Raw genomic sequence first — 23,936 nt, 5'->3', positions numbered from 1 at the left:
TGGTGTAATGGAGTTTAACCGCTTTTCTAACAGGTTTATGATTGATTTATGAGCGGTAAGAAAGCTAGTCGTAAAGTATTTAAATAGGGTATTAAACTAACCGTTTTTCTTCCGTTAGCCGTGGGAACCTAGTATTTTTTAACCTATGGTCTCTCAAACAGAAGTTCCTGGGTTCAAATCCGGGCTCGTACCTCTGAGTTTTTAGAAATTCATGTGCTATACATTCGAATTTTGCCACGAGCAGCTTTGCGAAGGAAAACATCGCAAGAAAACCTGCATCAACCTGCGAAGCAATTCAATGGTGCGAGTGAAGTTCTCAATCCGCACGGAGTCCGCGTGGGAACTACAGCATAAGCCCTCTTATTCTTATCCACTTGACAGTCCGTAAGCGCGCGAATATCTGAACTCGCTTCTACTTCATTAAACATAACCCTCCTTCGGGCAGTCGGGTAAAAATAGAGCCGTATTAGGTGTTCGTGGGTTCACGGTGGATGCAAGCCGCTGCCAACCGAAGCGACTGGAGGTCTATGGGGGAGGCCTATGTCCAACAGTGGACGTCCTACGGCTGAGATGATGATGATGAATCTTGATTTTGTATTTTTTATTGATTTAAAATATCTGCTCTGACCGGGGATTGAAACGGGGACCTCAAACTTTACAATCAGGTTCTCTAACCACATGGCTATATCCAACCCGTTGTCACAATTATAGGTAGGTACGGTACGTAAGTTACCATTAATATTCCTTTTGACTACCGTAACCTCTAATCTACAAATGGCGTCGTATACAACCATGAATGTTTAATAGTACATTGTATATTATAACAATAAACCACCTGTAATAGGCTTGTTCAAAAATATCGATACATCGATATATCGATATTATTTTTTTGATGTATCGATATTTTTGTGCGATATTTAATATTTCGATATATCGATGTATCGACATAAAATTTCAAGTATCGAAAAGGTAAACAAATCGATATTTTTTTCAGACCAATAAACATTTTTAAGTTTTATGATTAAAAAAATCCTAAAAAATAATACGATTTTTATATTACTTACATCTTTTTAACAAATTATATTTTATGCATTTTTTTTGTTTCTGGTCGACTCGATTTGCTGTTTTATAATTTGGTTTTTAAGTTGGCAACTCTGTTTGTCAATTTCAACTTCAACTGCCTTCAAATTTTTAGAACACGAATATTCTCTGTCAAATCATACCGATATATCGATATACCGATATTTTTTAATAAAAATATCAATATCGATATCGATACTTTATTGCATCCCAAAACTAACGTTTACCCTATCGCTAATGCCCGCCTCAATTAAATCCAATTATATTCATAAACCCTTTTTATTGGCTATTAAGAAATGGTTCCAAATGCTTAATTTGTTCAAACGGAATTACCTGGTTTTTAAAAGATTAGTTTGTAATGGATAGTGCTGGAAATTCATCATCGTCATAATCAGCTGGAAGATGTCCATATTGTCCATTGTTTAATAAAGACCTTTCTCTTAGAACGCCACAATTAATAACAACTCGCCACTTGGTGTTCCCATAATTCAAATAGCGAATAGATCTACTGTGTTGAGAAATGCAGGTGTCTCTTGCCGGTTCCTTCTCAACAGAGGTTTTTCCGAACCGGTCGTAGATTTTTTGACATCCACAAATGCTTGTTATACCTAACCTAAATTTGAAATTAATGAACCAGTTTATTTTGCTTTGGACATGGTAAAACGGGTCTAATAAATAGTGTTATATGCAGACATGTCTAACTAGATACATTGGCATGCAAACATTATTTAAAATAAAAATTAGTCTTTGACTAATTAAAATGCCATCTTTGCAAGAGGGAGAGAGAGCATCGGAGAAGAGCGGGACAGCCAAAGTAAACCCCAGTACACACTATCACAAAGTACTCGTAGCACATAACTTGTTATTCATACAGCAGTTTCACAAATAACCTTTAGTTGTAAGCTTTTAAAGTGCAAGTTTTATGAGCTCGGCTTGTTCCGACTTGATTTACGGGGCTTATTTTATGATTTACAGGGGCTTGTCGAAACGTGGTTGAACGGCTGTCTAAATTATGTGTAACTGGAATTTATTCGCGGATTCGCTGGGATGAACCAAGGTGCTATAGTTAAATTGAAATACTGGGATTCTAGCAAATTGCTATACTATAAGGATTCTCGAAAATGACAACGTTGTCTTGGTTCACATTGACTGCAGAATACTCGTGTGTATGCCGTATCCTTCAATGTACATTGCAGTTTTTCTTTTTGCATAGTTACCGTAAACTACTTCAACTTTGCCCTCTGGCCCCAACATTGCCTGATTTGATTTAGAGTCGATAACTTAGCACTCTTATAGGTTTTAAACTTTTATCTACAAGGGAATTATTATTACGGAGGGATAAAAGTTTAAAAACCTAAAGGGTGCTGAGTTATCGACTCTAAATCGAATTAGGCAATGTTGGGGCCAGAGGGCAAAGTTGAAGCAGTTTACGGTACTTATTAGTTTAAAAGAATTGTTAGTTTTTTTTATTTGGTAGGATTTAATAATGTACAGAGAACAATTATTAAATAAACATACACACACACATCACGCCTGTACACGCAGAGCACACGAAACGTTACCGCTTCGGAGCCACTTTTAGCAATTTTAGGTTTTAACTAAGTTTGACAAAAACGGTACAATAGTGACAGGTTGCAGCCTGTCGCGTCGCCTACGGTATACCTTAACCTACGAGCATATCCTTACGACATCCACGGAAACAATGAAGAGGTGTAATTGTAACCCGACACCACACAGGGGGGAAGGGTTAAATAAACATATCAGGAAATAATTAAATTAAAACAATTTACATAAAACTATCCTAAACTTAAACTCTTTGGTCCCGTAGAGTTTTATTACGCGTGTAAAGCTGCAGGTAAAGTGTAGTATTTTTGTAAGTAGGTATGAATAAATGTGAAAGTGAGTGAGTGAGTGAGTGAATGAGTTTGTGAGTGAGTGTTTGTTACTCCTTCACGCTGAAACGGCTGGACGGATATGGATGAAATTTAGCAAAAAGTTAGTTTATACCTGGATTAAAACATACGATACTTTTTATCCCGATATTCCCTCGGGATAGGGATAAAATCTGTTAATAACAACCGCTGGGCTTATAGTCATGAAATTTGGTATGTAGGTAGCTGGACATCTGAAATAACACGTAGGCTACGTTTTAACCCGATATTCCCACGGGATAGGGATACAATTTCGAAACAACAACCGCTGGGCTTAGTCATGAAATTTGCCATGGCTGTTTTAATTTAACGTCAATGAAAACCACGATGTAATTTTAGGGAATTCCCACGAGAATTTAATAAAATCCCGGAATTTCAATTCAACTGCTGTATCTAGTTATTTACGCGTGCGAAGCCGCGGGTAAACGCTAGTTGTCCAATAAATGACACTCTGCTGTCACATCTATAGCTGCTAATGTTCTAAATTAAAGATGGCAACTGTTGGGACAGTGACGAGCACAGGTACCTACATACAGTCAGCTTCAGAGAAAAGGTACTGTAGTGGACAGACGGTCCACTATCCTAATAATATTCTATTATATTAAGAAAAACACTTCTTTATGATCTTTTCATATGTATTTCAAATCAACTCGCTACGTTGGCAGCCCGGATACAAGTCGTCCGTTCAATATTATTATTCAAAAATGGAACTTTGCTGCCAGTCTCAAATCAACGGACGCAAGAAGTTAGTACAGTACCTACCCCCCTCTAACGGCGGTATCCATACTTACCGCCGTTACAGGGTGGTACCCTTTCTCTGCAGCTGACTGTTGACCTTATCTGTTATTAGCGCGGTTATATTACGATTTAGGGTCCCACTCACACAAAGGCTTATGGTAATATAGAATAAACGATATTCCTTCCCGTATTAAATTCTTCGTATTCCATGGAACCAAGCCGTAATGGAACCTCGTCACGATCCTTAGAAACTAATAAAAGGATATCCCAATAAACATCCCTTTTGTTCTTAATAAAAGGGAAATTCGACAATAATGTAAACAATACCAAATTGCCTTATACACGAAAAGCAGATAAATTGCAATCGTATTATGAATCGAATGGTTCGGGTTATGCCCCCTTTGTATCGAATCCGATGGACCACTTACAAAACTATTAAAAAACGGTTATCTTTTTATAGCGGTCGCTTTGTGTGAAGCAGTTAAAGAGATTGTCTTTTACGCACGTCGCTGTAAAAGTGAGTCGACTCTGGAATTACAACTTTTATCATCATCATTGTCAGTCCACATAAGCTTCAAAGTCAAAGTCAAAGTCAAACTATCTTTATTCAATTTAGGCTGTAACAAGCACTTATGAATGTGAAACAAAAATCTACCACCGGTTCGGAAAAACTTCTGTTGAGAAGAATCCAGCAAGAAACTCAACGAGGTATATTTTATTAAAAAGATTTTGGGGCTGTTTCACCATCCATTGATTAAATGTGATGCCGTCTTCGTCTATTCAAACAAAACAAATAGAGACGGCATCACATTTAACCGTCAGTTAACAATAATCAATGGATGGTGAAACAGCCTCTTACAATATTATAAAATGATATCTATACATCACAAGTATTTAACACAACTTCAAAGAACGCCACCAGCATTTTTTGGATTTCTACGACTTACTAGATTATCAGTCCACTTTGTCAATGGCGCACTACACTGCGTCTTCTCGTGCGTAAATATATAGAGCCGTTTTTGTCTGATAGAATATTATAACAAATATCAGATACTCACATAGGTAGGTACTTTCATATTTATAATAAAAATAGTAGTTGTTTGCGACTTTGTCTGCGAAAAAATATGTCTACCGCGCGTCAGCGAGAACTGTACAATTCCAGGGATAAAAACTATGCAGTTCTTCTTAGAGTCTCAAGTTATCTTTATACCGAATTTCATCACGAAACAAACAAATAACACTTTCACATTTGAACATCCGTAAGAATAAGGCTTAAGTTTATTAGGAAATGAGTCGTCAATTTGAATTATTAACAAAACATCGTAAAGCTATCCAGATACAAATCTATCAACAAGTTCTATAGTCAATTTGGTACCATGCCAAACTCCGTAGCAAAACAACATCGACACACTTTGTACCCAATTGATTGAATTAATTATTAACAGACCCGCGAATCGGGTGCGCTGCCAAACGGGAGCAGCCCTACTCAGTTGAACCTGCCCTTTCAGATCGTAAGTGGAGAAATGAAATATTCAATACGGTTCATTTGTCTCGCTTCCTGATGTAATCAGTCAACCTTAACGTGTACTAAGGCTAATGTGCTTAGAAATATTGAGGTTAAGTAAGGTTAGAGTAAGCAGGGTTAAGTAAGGTTAGAGTAAGTACGGTTAAGTAAGGTTAGAGTAAGTAGGGTTAAGTCATGACATCGTGGTTTGAGGTTATCATTATCATTATTTTTTGTTCATTCTGGAAATTTTGTTATTTTAAACCGGACAACTATGACATTCGGGCTTTCAAGAAATAGGCTTACATATACAGGATGGATAATTTAGATAGATCAGCATGGGAAAGTCAAACTATAAGACATACGAAGATCTGTTCTTAGGGACCATCATATGTTTTAATAACAAGAAAAACTGCATTCATACATTTAAAAAAACTGTACTCAGTTCGGGAATCGAACCCGGACGTTTTGAAAAATAATACTTACGACTACCAGGGACAATACAGTGATTCTATAACGGTTTCGTTTTTAAGTTTGAGATATGAAACAGAGAAAACAAATGCTTGGACCGGGAACAAACATAATGTTTGACATGAGTTTGTATGAGCGTGTACACGTTAAATCGGGTCGGTATTTCTCTATCGGTATTATCCGGGCCAGTAAATAGTGTCACCCATTGTCGCGATTGAATGTATTCATAAACATTAATTAACCTTTTTTTTACATTAACATTTCAGAGTCCGTTGTAAACCATTACATTTCTTTTGTGTGAACATAACTATGTCATTTACAAATGCAACATTGATAATTTGCCGCACATCATGTATTAAATAAATAGTACGGAACACGCACTTTTCTTGTCATGGAGCCATCAAAATATCCACTATATCCTGTAAAACATCTAATAATATCTTGGCCTATTCAAGGGTCGGATCCTAAGTGGTACTTTGTCATATTAAGTGCTAGATAAATAGGTACTTTTACAAATTGGCTGTCAAAACCTGTGCCTTGTAAAATATCGAGTAATTCATCTGTAGACGACGGCTACGTTGAATTTTGATGTAATCGTGGACTTATACAAAGCTAGTTGTTACCGGTGAATTCGTTTACGGAGACTACTTTAAAACTAAAAAAAAACACACCGTCTACTTTCTAAAATTATTCTAATCTAATACTGGCCAAAAATCTGTTTTCAAATATTCAAACAAATAAAACGCTCTAAAGCATTTCGTTATACCAGGGTTTCTCAAACTTATGGCTCCACGTACCCCTGTTAAAGTTTCTAGACGACAGCGAACCCCCCCCCCCCCAAAGAAAGTAATAAAAGTGGCTGTTGGAGATACTAAGTTTATTTTTATTTCAATCATCAATGATAATATAATGTATATTGTTTATTTCAATAAAAGGTAACAAATATATGTAAGAATCATCTTGCCAACGAAAATGCCAACTGAAACAAACAACAACAAATAACAAACAAATAAGTAACAATTTGGAGTTAAAAAATACAAAAAGACTCCAAAAACCAATCTTAATCATCTTGCCAGTCTTGCAGCCACCATCACGTAAGCCTTGTCGCGAACCCCCTACCGTCGAATAGCGAACCCCTAGGGGTTCGCGTACCCCACTTTGAGAAACCCTGCGTTATACAACGCACAAAGCACGTATTGGCAATAACTGGCTACCGGCGTGTCATGATATTCCGTGAAACTAAACGCAAATAACGTGCACAGATAGCGTATACTGGCCGGAAATTGATTCTCTGTGCCCCTCACTTCTATTTCCTTGTGCTCTAAGTTTGAAATTTAGAATTGTTGCTTGTATCTTTGGAATTTTTCGTTTCGTTTTTGAGCGGTCGAATACAGTTTGTATATGAATAAGGTTTGAAAACAATAAGAAAACAACAATTTGTTTAAAATCTACAAGAAATAGTTAAAGGTCACTTTGCCTCAAAAAACTAATCTATGTTTTATTAAAGCGCAGTTCACGTAGAAATGATGGAACTAAAATACTTAAACCAGACGCCTCTAACATCGGGAATGTAACGTTCATAATGGCGTTCACCATTTTTTTTCTAGATAAACGATTATAGAAAGAAATAAATACATTTATTTCACAACACAGCAATAAACAACACTACCAAGACACAACAATGTTTAATACATCAGTGGGTAGTAAGATATGTGTCATTGCGGTTGTATACCTAGTGCCATCCACGAAGACGCGTGATTTTGTCAAAATTAGACATTAATGACATTGTAATAAGAACCACGGCACGCGTCATCGTGAATGACTCTACCTATAAATCGGACACTGGCTCAGCTTGCGCTCAGAATAATGCCGACACGGTAAGAACGCCCCAGCGCTGATTTTCACTATTAACTATACATACATATAAAACTACATGAATTAATAAACTACGAAACATATTTATATTGTGACTTTTTAAAAAAAATATTAAGTTAGTAGGTACGTATTATAGGATCTGCAAATGCTCTCAAAAGTGGTTTTTAATAAGAGCACCAACCTTTCAAGTAAATCGAATCGTTGAAAATGGATGAAAAGCGACTTGCAACATTTATTTACATTGTTAGTCACAGGCGAACCTGTGTGTGTGGGTAGTTTATCCACCTCATATCATCCTCAACAAGACACTTGGGTTGTCTCTCTAAACATTGAATCGTAACCGTTCATATACGCACAGCAAACAGTGCACCGAATGTGGATTCCAGCTCCGGCAATCGTGTAAGTGTGTTGCAGTCAAATGCCTAGTGATTGCTACTCTGTGGAGTACTTTTACAATACACGACGAGAATACCTACTTATTTTCATGGTTCCGTACCGAAAAAGAAAAAACTGAACCCTAACAGGCAGCACTGGCTTCAGCCATTTTATTTATTATATTATATATTAGCCCTTGATCAAGGTAGAGCGAGATTTAACTATGTTCTCTCAACTTTCAAGCAGAGGATCTTGGCTCAAATCCGAGTTCGCATCTCAAAACTAAAAAAAATATGTGCGAATTTACATTTGAATTTTACCACGAGCTTTACGGTGAACGAAACAATGCCGAAAACCTGCACAGACCTGCAAAGAGATTCTATAGTGTGTAGTGTGTCTCTCCCAATCCGCACTGGGCTCGCGTGGGAACTACGGCTCAAGCCCACTCTTTATGCCTGTGCCTAACAGTGGGACGTGTACTTATAGGGTAGGATGTTTTTTCTACTTCCACTTTTACCGCCGCTTCCGTTAACCTCCTCGACGAAGACGCTCTTCGCCTCCGCCCCCGTCTCCGCTAAGAAGGCCTCCGCTACACCCCACTTTGTAGTACAATCGTGTCGTTGCCGTATCGTAGGCTTTGAACGCCGTCTAGTCTGTAAGTTATGCGAAAATTCATCAGTTCTGTGCAACGTGCCCGATAAAGTTGTGCAAATTACTCCGCGGGTACACGGAATGAGAATGTTTCATCTATGCGTTTCAAAAACCAGCTGAATTAGAAAGGATACACGGAATGAGAATGTTCCATCTATGCGTTTCAAAAACCAGCTGAATTAGAAAGGATACACGGAATGAGAATGTTCCATCTATGCGTTTCAAAAACCAGCTGAATTAGAAAGGAAGAAGAGGACCTTAGAGACTCGTAAGTGTAATTTTGCATAAGCATTAATCACGTCGACAAAGTTGTAAAATTTAATCCCACTAATATTATAAATAAGAAAGTTTGTAAGTCTGTTTGTTTGTCGATTTTTTTGTCATCTCTTCACGTCTATACCACTGAACCGATTCAGCTGAAATTCGGTATACAGATAGTTTGAGTCCTGGAGAAGGATAATCTTTATTCCGGAAAAATGAATAATTTTCGCGGGATAGCGATTAACAAATACTACGCAGACGGAGTCACGGGCAACAGGCTAGTTTAAAAATAATATAAAAGAACAATTTGTGGAATATCCTTTGATAGGTATTTTAAAAACACTAGGGTTCCTATGAAATCTTTTTGATTAAGTGAATATTTTCGGAAATAAACGCACACCTGACTCTTTTACTGGTAAACTTTTTTTATTTAAGAGGCGGGTCTTCCGCCTTTAACAGCTTTCTTTTGTAGTGACGGCTAGGGAACCCTACCCTGAGCATGGCCCGAGATGCTCTTAGCCGGTTTTTCCTTTTGACCACACCGAAAACATATTTTTGAGAAATAATCTCCATCACAGTTAACTAACATCTCACCATTTCGCTATCTCTCTCTACAACGTAACAAATCACTTTGTTCCACACTCTTCAAACTATTTAACCACCTGTTACATGTTAGAACTTAACTCCCGTTCCCTAATGTATTTAATTAAAGTTTCTTGCGGCGCATTCTTCTTGGCAATGATGGTCTTCCCGAAAGCGCTGGTAGTTTAAAAAATGACGTGTAAAAGTGCCCATTGCGGCCTATTTACTGAATAAATCATTTGAATTTGAATTTTGAATTTTTGAATTTGAATTTTAAAACTTTAATTGTACATTTATCTCAACAAGTACAGTTGAGGAAACTAAATCACGTACCAGGGTGGAAGCTTAGTGCTACTAATGTCATGTTGACGTCCCATTTGCCAAAGAAATCTTGGCGAAATTGATTATGAAAAGGTTCCACCCTGGTACCGTCGAGTTCATAAACTAATGAGCAAATAAAACATTAAATTAAAAAAATCAAAAACCCGACTGCCAAAACTAAAAGGAAGAAAATAAGCCTAGTGGTCTAGAACTCTGTTAAGTAGCTAATTTAAAGTTCAACAGTCGGGATCCATTACTAAGAGTTTTCGAGCGTCGATTTAAATGGGTCCCGACTGTTGAACTTTAAATTAGCTACTTAACAGAGTTCTAGACCACTAGGCTTATTTTCTTTCTTTTAGTTTTGGCAGTCGGGTTTTTTGATTTTTTTAATTTAATGTTTTATTAAACACTTTTTGATATTTATGTGAAAACGAATATTATTTAGAATGGGCTAATTATTAGCTTTCATTTGATACCCATATTGTTACAATACAAAATATATTTTTTCATTCCTCCGCCATATTTTTTTTCGCAGACGCCATATTGAAATATTATATAGCCTATGTCACTTCGACAGTTATGACGAATCCAATGATACCTCATATGTTAAAATCCGTCTAGCCGTTTAGGCTGCAGCGAGGACCAAAGAAATGGACATACATATCCACATACATACATATATACGCTCGGAAAACATAACCCTCCTTCGGGCAGTCGGGTAAAAATTTGAACAAAAATATCTGAACACGACTCTATTGTAAAGGGGCATAGAAGCGTGTTCAGATATTTTTGATCAAATATTAAATTTGCTCACAAGTTTATGTTTTCGACTAGACGTGATTCAGTTTCTTCGACTGTACTAGTTAAACGTAAGCCTGTCTTGGCTGGGTTTAAAAATGATGTTGGAAAACGGTTAGGTGTGGAAAGGACTTACAATGGCTTTTTGACATTTCTCACTAATATTTTATGTAGATGTTAAAGTAATAAAAAGTAGATTCACATTTACTTCGAGTATATGTCCTACTACTGGGATTTGAGTGATGGGATACAAGTATTTTGATATTAACCCCTCGTATGTCGTGACACAAAAATGTGCCAAATTTAAGGCCGTCTCTTTGTATTTTTTTTAATCAGCAGAATTTGATCTTATTAAAACAGATGAGACTAGAATTTAATACTTTTTTCATTTCCAACATACGAGGAGTAAATGTCAGGCTGATACGTACCTTCACGTATTCTTGAGAAAATGTCTCTTGACAGACGGACAGACAGACAGGACAACAAAGGATTCCATTTTTTTCTTGTGACGTACGCAACTCTTAAAATTAAGTTTAGTTAACTAAACTCATCGGTTACAACAGAAGCGACGTTCAGCGCAAAATAGGTTTGTTTAAAAAGTTAGGTAGCACAATAGTGGACGGACAGTACCGCTGTCGAGTTTCCATAGTGGAAGAAAACAATGCCACGATGGCCAGACAATAGCAACTAGTATTTTAGTTTTTTTTTGTCTTATGGAAAGAGTATTTTTCCAGCCTGTCGATCGGCTAAGAAACTTATAGTCATAAAAGCACAATGTAACTTTTATACACTTAGAACATCATTAATTTTGCAGCATACCTGTAATACCTCAGAGAGTAAGTTTTTTGGATAAAAATAATATTTTTAACGACAGTTATTTTACTATTTTCTTCGGTGGACATTATTTACCAAATTTCAAGTTAATTCAGTCGCAATTTTTGAAGCAAATCGGGAAAACTATTCAACAGATTTTACTGCATTGCCACGATGTAAGTTTGGAGAATTTAGTGAAAACTCGAAATGTTAATACAAAAATAACACAGTAAGATTATATAAGCGAGGCCTCATGTACATCCTTGTTAATAAATAAACTAAAGTAACAAATAATATCTCCGAAAAAATACGCCATTACTCGTTTCTGAGTCTTCAACTTCTGTCTATTCAATATTTTGCGACAATACACTGCGTTGTTGCCGCTTCGCCTTCCTTGCTAATTAAATAAAAACTCCATAGCGTTGCGAAAATAACTTTAGGGACTTTTGAATAGAGTCCAAATTTCAATAAGAGTTTTTAATAAGAGAGCGTCGAGGAAAATGCATATATTTTGGGTATATTTCCTGTTGGTTAGAATTGAGTTATTTGTGACTTGATTTTGATAATAATTAATTTGTACTGGATATGTTGTAGCCCCATATTGGGCGCCAGTTTGAAAGTAAATTTTTTGCGGCTTAATTTTTTTTTACTTTCACTGTGTAGGTTTATTTCTTATCAAATGTCATAACATGCCATAGTAGGTTTTTAGTCCCATTGTTTCTAAAAACACGTAAAACCTAAACCTAAGTTCCGAACGTCAGTCGGCAAAAACAGCGGAACCATTATAGGTATAGGACCACTTTGTTACCCATCTGTCAAGTCAAGAGGTATGGAATTAATAATAATATCCAATACTCAAGTCTGCTACTCCTCGAAACAGTGAGTCTAAGTCAATGCAAACAAGTCAAGACAAAGTCATTAATAGATTTTTACCTACATACAAATTGATGTAAATCAAGTGTAAATCTTATCACGGAACTCTTAGAACTCTTAGAACTCTTTCGACTCGCATTTGGCCGGCTTTTGTTTATGAAAATAAACTTTTAAAAGGTTGTATCTTGTGATCGTGTGAACTTAGGCCGAGGCCGCACTGGTAAGGCGACGGCGACGCGACAGCGATGTGACTTAAACAAACATTGTTCTAAAAAATAGTAGTAAAAATTTGGAATTGAAATAAAAAATACAAAAAGATTCCAAAAAAACAATCTTAATTTGATTGCTTAGTTACGATATCTCTTGTCCGGGTGAGCGGTTAGTTCCAATGGAGTGCCGAAAAAAGTTTCTCGATGAGGGCTACGGCATAGATGTCGCTAGCGTCACTGCTTAAGTGACTAAGTAAGAAACAAACAAGCTGAGATATGAGGTGCATAGGGGAAATTCGTGTCGGTACCGTTGACCATCAGTGGTGTAGCGGTATAGCACGTGGTACGGATTACCGAGGACCTGGGTTCGATTCCCAGTGATGGTCATATTTTTCTGTTTTTTCTGTGCATCTATATTTCAGTTTGTATTTTCAATTCTAGGTGAGCGGCCGCATTGGTTAAAATATTATATCATCATCATCCCAGCCTACATATATACGTCCCATTGCTGTGCACAGACCTCCTCTCAGAAGGAGAGGGCTTGGGCCGTAGTTCCCACGCGAGCCCAGTGGGATTGGGAACTTCACACACACCATTGAATTGCTTCGCAGTTTGTGCAGGCTTCCTCACGAAGCATTCCTTCACCGTAAAGCTCGTGGTAAATTTCAAATGTAATTTCACACATGAATTTTGAAAAACTCAGAGGTGCGAGCCGGGGTGTGAACCCACGAGCCTCTGCTTAAGAGGCCATAGACCAAACCATTAGGCCACCACGGCTTCTCTTCGGTGCAATATTATATAACTTATATTTTTTACATTTCCATTACCTTCACGCGTTCCAAAGAGAAAAGGTTTTGACAGACAGATGGACAACGAAGTGATCGTACACGGGTTTTTTTCTTTTGATTTATGATTGGTTTTTTGGAATCTTTTTGTATTTTTTATTTAAGGTCCAAATTTTTACTTTTACGGTCATCCCGTAAAACCTAAATTGAAAAATCCAGCAGTGGTGTAGCGGTATAGCACGTGGCACGGAATGCCGAGGACCTGGGTTCGATTCCCAGTGCTGGTCTTATTTTTCTGGTTTTTCTGTGCATCTATATTTCAGTTTGTATTTTCAATTTTGATTTATGTTTTTTTTTCTTTTGCAGGTGGTAGGACCTTGTGCAAGGTCCGCCCGGATTGCTACCACCGTCTTGCTTGCTAATCCTGCCGTGAAGCAGCAGTGTTTGCACTGTTGCGTTTCGGCGTGGAGAGTAAGACAGCCGGTGAAATTACTGGCACTTGAGGTATCCCATCTTAGGCCTCTAGGTTGGCAACGCATCTGCAATCCCCCTGGAGTTGCAGGTGTCTATGGGCGATGGTGATCTCTTACCATCGGGAGACCCACTTGCTCGTTTGCCATCTAGTCGAATAAAAAAAATATTATGGAACCCTAAAAAGAAAATTGTCCTCGTTTTAACGACTTAAATAATTTATTTTGTGAAAGCACGCAAGATGAATTATTGCATAAGAACTTTTACACGTAATAACTACTTAAGTCATTTTTGAAAGATTTATCACTAATTAAAATTTAAAAAAATAGTTTGTTTATAATCTCAACAGATGTCACTACTCGTATCGCTTCTGTACGAAATCCAAATATTTAGCAGTCCGAGACGATAATTAAGTCTAAATACACCTTATTATGACACAATCATTATTGGCATTAATAGCTAAACGCAGAAAACAAATTTATTTTTAATCTCGGTTTTTGTACGTGACCATTGGACAATTGGCTGGCTGTTTGGTGAATTTTCGGTCTTGGATGAAATTAAAAGTGAAAAACCTGCACAATAATAAACACTTCCCGGACATGTCCGGGAAGTAATGCCACTTTTTTAATTTATTATCGCATCAACGCATATAACGATGGACTTCCCGGTCGATTTTTCCAACATTAATGAGAACATTTCCGAGCAATTTGGAGAAAAAGTATTTTGCCGATACATAGTAATCCGTAAAAACCACGATGCAATATTTGTTTTTTTTTACGGAAATTTAATAAAATCCCCGAGTTTCAATTTAACTGGTAGATGTAATGATTTACTTGTTCGAATAAATTGAAAAGTTTGTAAGTCTGTTTCTATATTTGTTACTTCATCACGTCCAAACCGCTGAACTGATTTAGATGAAATTCAGTACAAAGATAGTTTGAGTACTGGAAAAGGGCATAGGATAGTTTTTATCCCGAAAAATTGCATAGTTCCCGCGGGATAGCGATAAACGAATTCTGCGCGGACAGAGTCGCGGGTAACGGCTAGTCTTAAAAAAATAAAAGATAATCAAATCTCAGTAAATGAAAAACTAACCCTTTAACTAAATGTTCTAAAGAGACATAACTTTGCAGTTTAATATTTGTACTTCAGAGCCACTTTGGAAATGACAACTAGAAAAGATAATGTCTGTTTTAAACTCTCATTTGCCCTAGTTCCAGCATTTTACGACTGCTATCATATTATCATTTTATTGCAGATATATTTTAATGACTGCCCAGGGATCCGACGGGCATGATAACGCATAAATAATGTATGTTTATATTTTAAGCGACGATTGTAAGCTTTTTATTAATATCGTTTATATCGTTTCTTATCTGAAATATTTTTTATTAAAAAAAAAAATCTAACTCAAGCCCTCTCATTCTGAGAGGTGGCCTGTGCCTAGCAGTGGGACATATATAGGCTGGGAAGGATATTTAATACAATTATTTTTGCCGACTGTACTTTTCGCTCACTGTAATGTAAGATAAGATTGCCACAACACAAAATACAACAAAGAAGACATAATTCATTTATATAATAACTAAAATAGACATAACACTAACATTTGCTACTTCTAACCCAATATCATTAATTTAATAAAATTTCAAGTCAATCCAATAACTTAGTGAAAGAAATTTCTCCAGCAACATTTAAAAATAAATAACAAGTAGTGAAATAAAACGGCATTTTCAATCGAGTTTAGCTCAACATGTTTCGGACTGATTCGGAGTCCTTTCTCCAGGGAAAAAGCTGCGAGCAGAGCGGTGGCGCGGTGCGCGTCTTGCAGCAGCCGCCGTAGCGAGTGCTCATAAAGGAATGACTACTATAATCTGTTCAATATAGGAATGGACAGAAGGAAAATAGGCTCTTCATATTGCACGCTTTAGGAAGTCATTTAATAAAGTTTTTTTTAGTATATGGTCTAAACTAAATTCTAATTATTTTAAAATGTCGAAGACGTCAATATTAGTTTCAATTATTCTTTAACTAACTGTTGCCCGCGACTCCGGTCACGTAGACTTCGTTTATTACTATTCCGCGGGAACTATGCAATTGTCCGGGATTAAAAACTCTTCTATGCCCTTCCCCAGGACTTGTACTATCTGTATACCGAATTTCACCTAAATTGGTTCAGCGGTTAAGACATGAAGAGGTTGGTTACAAACAAATATACAGACTTAAAAACTTTCGCAATTATAATTAATATTAGTGAGATTAACTTTGCTATTTTTCATATCATAATTTAAAAATAATAAAAAAACTTTTTCTATTTAGTTAAAAACAGATACGTCTTCCTATAAAATACCTAAAGAGGCAGAGGTAAAGAACATTCTGCAAGAAATGGAGAGTTTATAATATTGTTAACTCAAGAAATATTCTGTACATTATTTATGGTTTTTAATCGCCAGTTTAGATCAAAATGTGATGAACTTTAATCATATATCATATATGAATAGTAAACTAAACCACTACACTAAATTTGATGAAATTTGGAATCGAAAAAAGCTTGAACTTCATAGCAGAAACTACGAGTAGAATATTTTTAAACGGGGAATGAGAGCGGATGAGTCCACGAAACAGTTATTAAGTTATGTATAAATATAATTACTTATGTTTAATATTGTGTTATTTTGTAAGTACCTACATTGCGTATTAATCTACTTACAAAGTAAAGAAAATTATGACTTCACCTTATTACTTCTTTTATTCATCATCATCATTATTACGACTTCACAAAAAATGTTTAGAACCCCTTCGACTGTGTCCTTCTAGACTCCAATGTTATCCTGAATGGACTATAATTAGTCCGAAACATGTCGAACTAGACTCGATTAAAGACGTAAGCTACCCGTTTTATTTTAGAGCTTCTCTAATTAAAAATCACGCGTCCCTCACTCAATTAAATCAGTTCATTATGACTAGTTAAACAGCTTATGTTACAATAAACCGCCTGAGTCTAACGAGGATTTGGCTCCCAATGAGAGAGTTTCATGTTTATAATTAACATGTCTTAAAGAACATTGCGAGTTAAATAAAAGCTTATATCATCCACTAAAACACATACCTCTATAATCAACAAGCAAAGTTAGCATGTGTCTAGAGCGACTGTAAATGACTTTCTAAATAACAGCACAAAAACTACACCCAATTAGTCTTTGTCTAGACCAAACCACTCTTTTGAAGAAGCCTCATTTCCTTTTGAGTACGAGCCTTAGCGCCGGAAAATGAAGGGGAAAATGCTCTTGAAATATTATAGCAAAATTGTATCTTAACTACCTATTACTTTAGGGGTCAAATGTACAGTTTTCGATCTATGATAAACTCTTGAATACTTATCCGATCCATGCAAAATTAAAGCATGTTAATTTTATTGTTTTATGTGAAAATGGCCCGCGTGGGAACTATGGCCCAAGCCCTCTTGTTCTGAGAGGAGGCCTGTGCCCAGCAGTGGACGTATATAGGCTGGGATGATGTGAAAAATACTTATGCCTCGCTGAGTTTCTCTCAGGGTTCTTCTCAATGGAGGTTTTTCCGAACCGGTGGTAGATTTTTTTAAATATTCATAATAGTAAGTAGGTATGACTAGGTTAGCTGGAAGAGATCTCTTGTTAGGGATAAGCTCGACTTTGTACTTATCACTGTCATCTGTATTTTTATTTTATGTGCAATAAAGACTTTACCTACATAACATACATAACTACTTGATATACCTAGCCTAAATTGAATAAATGAAAATTGATGATGCCTTATTTTAATTTTAAAAACAATAAACTAAACTGAAATCATTCAAATTCAATTTAAATTAAGCTTATTGCAAATAAAAATTCGTACGAACGTTATTTCGGGGAAAATGTAATTCGGTGAATTGATACACGTAGATATCAACGAATGTGTCTCACATAACATTATCCTTATCTCTCACATAAAAAAGAGCCCTACAATCTCACCAGATAATTGTGCTACCATACGAGTACTATGTTACTAGGCCATTTTTATTGAAAAGCCCTCACTATCTTTTGGCTCATTTTTACAGCCAATAAATAAAGTCATAAAATACACTTATGCGATTGGCTTAAAGCTATAACTTCACGATTTGTGACAGTGCTGCCAAAACGTGGACGTAAATAAATTGTAGTTTTTTTAGGCTTCACTCCCCTTTGGGACCAAATGGAGCTCTATTCCTAACTTATCTGTCCGTCCATCCGTCCTTCTGACCCTTTGCTGTGGCTTTTGATCCGTAATAGACAGTTCATTTCATTTTTTTACACAGTATTTACTACTACAGCTGCTATAATAAAAATAAAAAAATAATAAAAATGTATGGTGCTTTTCTCTGTGTATCTGATTTCTGTACTATTTCTGGTGTACAATAAAGAGTCTTTGTATTGTATTGTATTGTGCTTACCATGTACGAAATGTTGTTTTTACTCTAACTAAAATTACTTTCACTTGCACTCTTGACTCTATCAAAAAATAGTAACTTGAAACCAAATATTTTCCAAACAAATCCCTAAATCGAAAAATAATCCATGAAACCTATAATGTTTCTGAAATCGTATCCAACAGTATCCCATTAATATATGGCATCGCATTTCACCCTAAAAACATTTTCACTAATGTAGGGTTACTTACAGTTTTCTAGCACCAATAGTCTCTAAGCTAAGCCACGGACGGACGTTTTGAAACTACAAGGGTTCCTTAACCTACGGAACCCTAAACTTTACTTGTTTTTAGTATGCGGAGAATCTCTCAAACTTCGGAACGACAATTTTATAAACTCCTTCGATAATTAAAAATGTGTACTTACGTTGCATTGTCATATTTTATCATTAAAAAGATTTTAGGAGTAAACAGTCCTATGACTGATTTAAAGGGTTCCAGAACCCGTAAATGTGAAACGGCCAAGAACAATACAAGCCGCAGCCTTCAAAAACACTCGTCTTTCGGCCCCCTAATTAATTTCACCCGCGGCCCCGACTGGAAACATTTATTTATCTTAATTGGTATACTTCGTTATTGGACGTAATAACTTTCGAGAAAAATCGTTTTAGGGCCATGTGACCTTTAAAGGACTTAAAAATTGAAACCAACTAGTCTAAAACTCTGTTTTATAATACCAATTTCAAAAATTTTATATTCTACATTTTATTATTTTCAGGTTCATACACGTAATTTTATTGCAATAAAGTATGAACTTTCCTATTTAATCAGACTAATTTAAAAGTGGTTCCGTAAGGGTAACGTTTCGTGTGCTCTGCCTACCCCTTTGGGAATACAGGGGTAATGTTTGTGTGTGTGTGTGTGTGTGTGTGTGTGTGTGTGTGTGTGTGTGTGTGTGTGTGTGTAATTTAAACAGTTGAAGTAGGTAGTAGCCAGATGGCTAAGTGCTTAGAGAACCTGACTACGAAGCTTGAGGTACTGGGTTCGATTCCCGGTCGGGGCAGATATTTGTATGAATTATACGAATGTTTGTTCTCGGGTCTTGGATGTTTAATATTGTATGTATCTAAGTATGTATTTATCTATATAAATATATTTATCCGTTGCCTAGTATCCATAGTACAAGCTTTGCTTAGTTTGGGACTAGGTCAATTGGTGTCAAGTGTCCCATGATATGTTTTTTTAGGTATAGATAAAAAACTTAAGAAGATGGCCCGTTGTATGTAGTAGTGCACAGAATTGATATTGGACTTAAGAGTAAGTCATTTTTCGAATTTGGAACGTCGACTTATCTATACGGACACGTTACTACTAGGTACATCCAACAGATCATTTTCTTATGTTTTTAGCTATAATGCGTTATATTTTCCAGCAATAACTGAGCTAGAAAGACTCTTTTTGTATCACGTAGAAATGTTTCACCAACGTAAACGTACGTACATATCTTTAGGTGTATCAAATAAAGTACCTACAATCTACTTAACCTACCTTAAGCCCACCACTTTCTAAGTGACAGCAAAAACCTTTTTTGTCGCTTGCAATTATGACTAATTACGCTAAATTTTTCTCGTAAATCTCTTGAATTACCATAAAGAGACCCATTAGCACGTGTAAAATTTTTAACGGGCAACAACCTGTTAAAGGCCCGCCAAAAGGAACGACCACACCAGTTCCTTTAAAAAAATAACAAAAATCTCAGTAAAAAACGAAAATAACTAATATGAAAAAGCGAAAGGGAAATCCGTAGATTCATTTATAAGTTATTTTAACGAGCTGCCGCAGAAAAAAAAACTTGCACACTGTACCTACAAATTTAAAGATATCTATGAAGACCCAGTGTTAGCAAAATGTAAGCAAGGGGCTGTTTCACCATCCCCTGATTAGTGTTAACTGACGGTTAGGTTTCATGTCGTCTCTATTTGTTTTGTTCGAATAGACGGAGACGGCAACACATTTAACCGTCGGTTAACGCTAATTAATGGATGGTGAAACAACCTCTAAGACTTCTTTTAATGGTTATGCTTTAAAAGTTAGACCTTTAGGTATACCAAATTTTTTAGTTTCTACGATAGCTGGAAATACCGTTTTTCATGATCGAAAACATCATTTTAGGGTCCCGTAGCCAAACTGCCAAAATTCGAACACTTAAATTTTTCCCATCTCTGTTGTCCGTCTATCAGTCCGTCCAAGGCTTAGCGTAGAGACTAATTCTGCTAGAAAGCTATAATTTTGTATGAATACAATTATGCTGAAAAAGTGATAAAACAAAATGTAGAAAAAAAGACGGTACGCGTTATAAACGTGATGCGTATTTGAACAATCGGTGTGGTCTATCCTTAAGCCTATTATATTATATCATTACATTCCTAAAGCCAGGCCATTCGAGTCTAACGAGCACTTGGAATTTTCTCCGTCTTGAAGAAAACTCTTAGTTGAAAGTTGAAGGACATAAGATAGTTTTATCCCGTAAATTTTCATAGATCCTACGGGATAGCAATATGAATAAAAAAATAATAAAAAATGTAAAATGTAATAATAAATAATGTAATAAAGTATGTATGTTGTGATTGAAATAAACTTTAAACCTAAAATTGCTGAAAGTGGCTCCGAAGCGGTAACGTTTCGTGTGCTCTGCCTACCCCATTTGGGAATACAGGCGTGATGTGTGTGTATGTGTGATGTATTTAATAGTAGTAAATGTAGGTATAAATGTAATTTAAATTATAAAAATGTTAGTCTAGTCTAGAATAACGTAATTAGATAAACTTTTCATCATCATCCCAGCCTATATACGTCCCACTGCTGGGCACAGGCCTCCTCTCAGAACAAGAGGGCTTGGGCCATAGTTCCCACGCGGGCCCAGTGCGGATTGGGAACTTCACACGCACCATTGAATTGCTTCGCAGGTTTGTGCAGGTTTCCTCACGATGTTTTCCTTCACCGCAAAGCTCGTGGTAAATTTCAAATGTAATTCCGCACATGAATTTCGAAAAACTCAGAGGTGCGAGCCGGGTTTTGAACCCACGACCCTCTGTTTGAGAGGCGATAGGTCAAACCACTAGGCCACCACGGCTTCCAGATAAACTTTTGATGAATGCTAAATTGATGACGATGATGATGATGTGATCCTGTTATCCCTCACTAGGACATAGGGCTCGTAGAAGAGTTTTCCATTTGGCTCGATCTTGCGCGGCTTCTTCCAGCTCTTCCCAGCCGAGACCAATTGAGCCAGCCTCCTTCTCAACTGATCGCCTCCACGTGGTCCGAGGACGTCCTGGCCTGGCCGTCTTCTGCCAGTAGATTGCCAACGGAGACCCTGCTTGGGCAGGTGATCATTCGACCCTCGAAGCGTGTGTCCAATCCATCGCCATTTCCTTATCATAATTTCCCGGCTTACTGGCTAATGCTAAAATATGCTGGGAATGCTAAATTATTACTATTATTATTAAAATGTCATTAATTTCTAGTAGGTATATAAGAATATTGTGTCACCACCCTACAGGTAGGTAACATGTATTCTGACACACTTCAAACGCCCCCTAACAAACTACATGTAAGCAATCCTACTATCCTACTAATATTATAAATGCGAAAGGTTGTGTGTGTGTGTGTGTGTGTGTGTGTGTGTGTGTGTGTGTATGATATGTGCGGTGGTGCTCTCTTACCACCAGGAGACCCACTTGCTCGTTTGCCATCCATTCGAATAAAAAAAACATCTATAATAACACATAGGCTACTTTTTATCACGATACTCCCACGAGATAGGAATAAAATCTCGAAATAACAACCGCTGGGCTTAGACATGAAATTAGGTATGTCGTTAGGTAGCTGCATGTCTGAAATAAAACATAGGCTACTTTTTATCCCAATATACCCACCGGATAGGGATAAAATCTCGAAATAACAACCGCTGGGCTTAGAGTCATGATATTACATTGGTAGTAGGTAGCTGCACGTCTGGAATAACATATAGGCTACTTTTTATCCCGATATCCCGTCTAGATAAGAATAGTCTTACCCCGGAAAATTGCGTGAATCCCGCGGGACAAATTCTTTGCTAACGATGTCACAGAAAACAGCTAGTATCCTACTGCATATTAAAAAACATCTTCCTTCTAACATGCATGACGCAAAAAATTTCATTTATTAGCGACTTTGATTTGTACCTATAGGTAGAGTCATTCACGATGACGCGTGCCATGGTTCTTATTACAATGACATTATTGGCTAATTTTGACAAAATCACGCGTCTTCGTGGATGGCACTAGGTATATCTATTTGTATTTTTACTAGTAACTCGGCCCGGTTTTTGCAAAAAAAGGCTAGTCACGAGCGATTCATATTTTTCAGTTCCTTTTCTCAACTACATCCGTGCAAAGTTTGTCATATCACAAACTCCGTCCGTGAAAAATACCTATCTAACTGATAGTTAAAACTGTATCTAATCCGTTGCATAGTTTAGAAGTTATAAGCGAAACAGCGGGAAGAGACTTTTTATGCAAAGTTAGCGAGTAGATTTATTATTTAGTAATATTTAGCTCTTAGGTATATGATTGTATTTTCTATATTCTTAAATAAATTTCTTTGATACATAAAAAATATATATGCAATTCTATAAAAGATTATTTAATACACTTAAAGCTAAGAAAAGATATGAAAAAGAAACGCATCCCTTTATTTACTATATAACAAAAAATACACGTCAAATGACAACATACCTCAGCAAACGTCAATAAGGCCCATTAAGCTACAAAGTAAACAATACATTTGTTTGCATTATCATACGGGAAAATAAACGGATTTTTCCCGGAAGATAAACCTCGTGGGAAAGAGTGCACGCGGCAGTGTGAACCTAAATGGCTAGAAGTGAAGCTTGCGGCGAGCGCACTTGCCCTTGGGAGTGTTAAAAACGATTAGTGGGCGAGTTTGAAAGCGAAGCGAGCGCACTGCGAGGGCGCAGCGAGTGAGGCAGCGTCTCCACCAGAGATGTGCGACGATGTGTTACGAGGAATGTGCTTTTCATGAACCAATAGGAACTCTTCATTTACCTATCCACGCTCAGCACAGCTCTAGTGGAAGGAAACAGTTGAGCTGAGCGAGTATAGGTATATTATTATTGATTATAAATATGTATGTTAGTCTGTAAGGTATTTATTGTATGGGCCAAGTTGCCCGAAATAAATGATTTTATTATTATTATTATTATATGTTGGCGTTTCTGTTGGTTCATGACCAACACATTCCTCGTGAAAGATCCTCTTTAATCGGTAGTGCAAACGCAGCCTTAGCTGATAATAGTTACCCGTCAGTTCTTCAGTCTACCCACGATCATGATGAAAGAAAGAAATAAAATAAGTTTTCACTTCTCATGCTCGTAAAGTTCGTGTTTATGCTCAATCTAGGCGACATAAAATGACTTTTTATGCTCTAGTGCATAAAGTAAAATCTTCGCCTAAGACCAAGGTAATCAGGTGTCAACAGCCACAAACAAAAAAGTTTCTTCATATTTTTTTTTTATTTTACTGGAGAATGGATGAAAATTCTAGAAACGCTTGGATCTTTTTTTATCGATAGGAATAACCTTTCTAATTAACAGAATAAATATCATATTTTTAAGTAGCATCAATTAATTAAAAAAAATTAAAGAGTTCTCTTTACCGACAAATTACGACAGTCCGGTCGGTTACGGCACAGTATAACCCCATACAGTAAT

General features: G+C 36.6%; 1 protein-coding gene across 3 annotated transcripts in view; it reads right to left on the bottom strand.

Moving 5' to 3' along the window:
- LOC141429480 (dopamine D2-like receptor) overlaps positions 1 to 23,936 on the bottom strand; it is a 211,972-nt gene that overhangs the window by 168,176 nt on the left and 19,860 nt on the right. The gene's annotated exons all lie outside the window — the stretch shown is intronic.

Source organism: Choristoneura fumiferana, chromosome 7 (assembly GCF_025370935.1).
Source record: "Choristoneura fumiferana chromosome 7, NRCan_CFum_1, whole genome shotgun sequence".
Classification (NCBI taxonomy): Eukaryota; Metazoa; Arthropoda; class Insecta; order Lepidoptera; family Tortricidae; genus Choristoneura; species Choristoneura fumiferana.
Note: the sequence above shows the minus strand (reverse complement) of the source record. Positions and strands in the feature narration are given on the sequence as shown.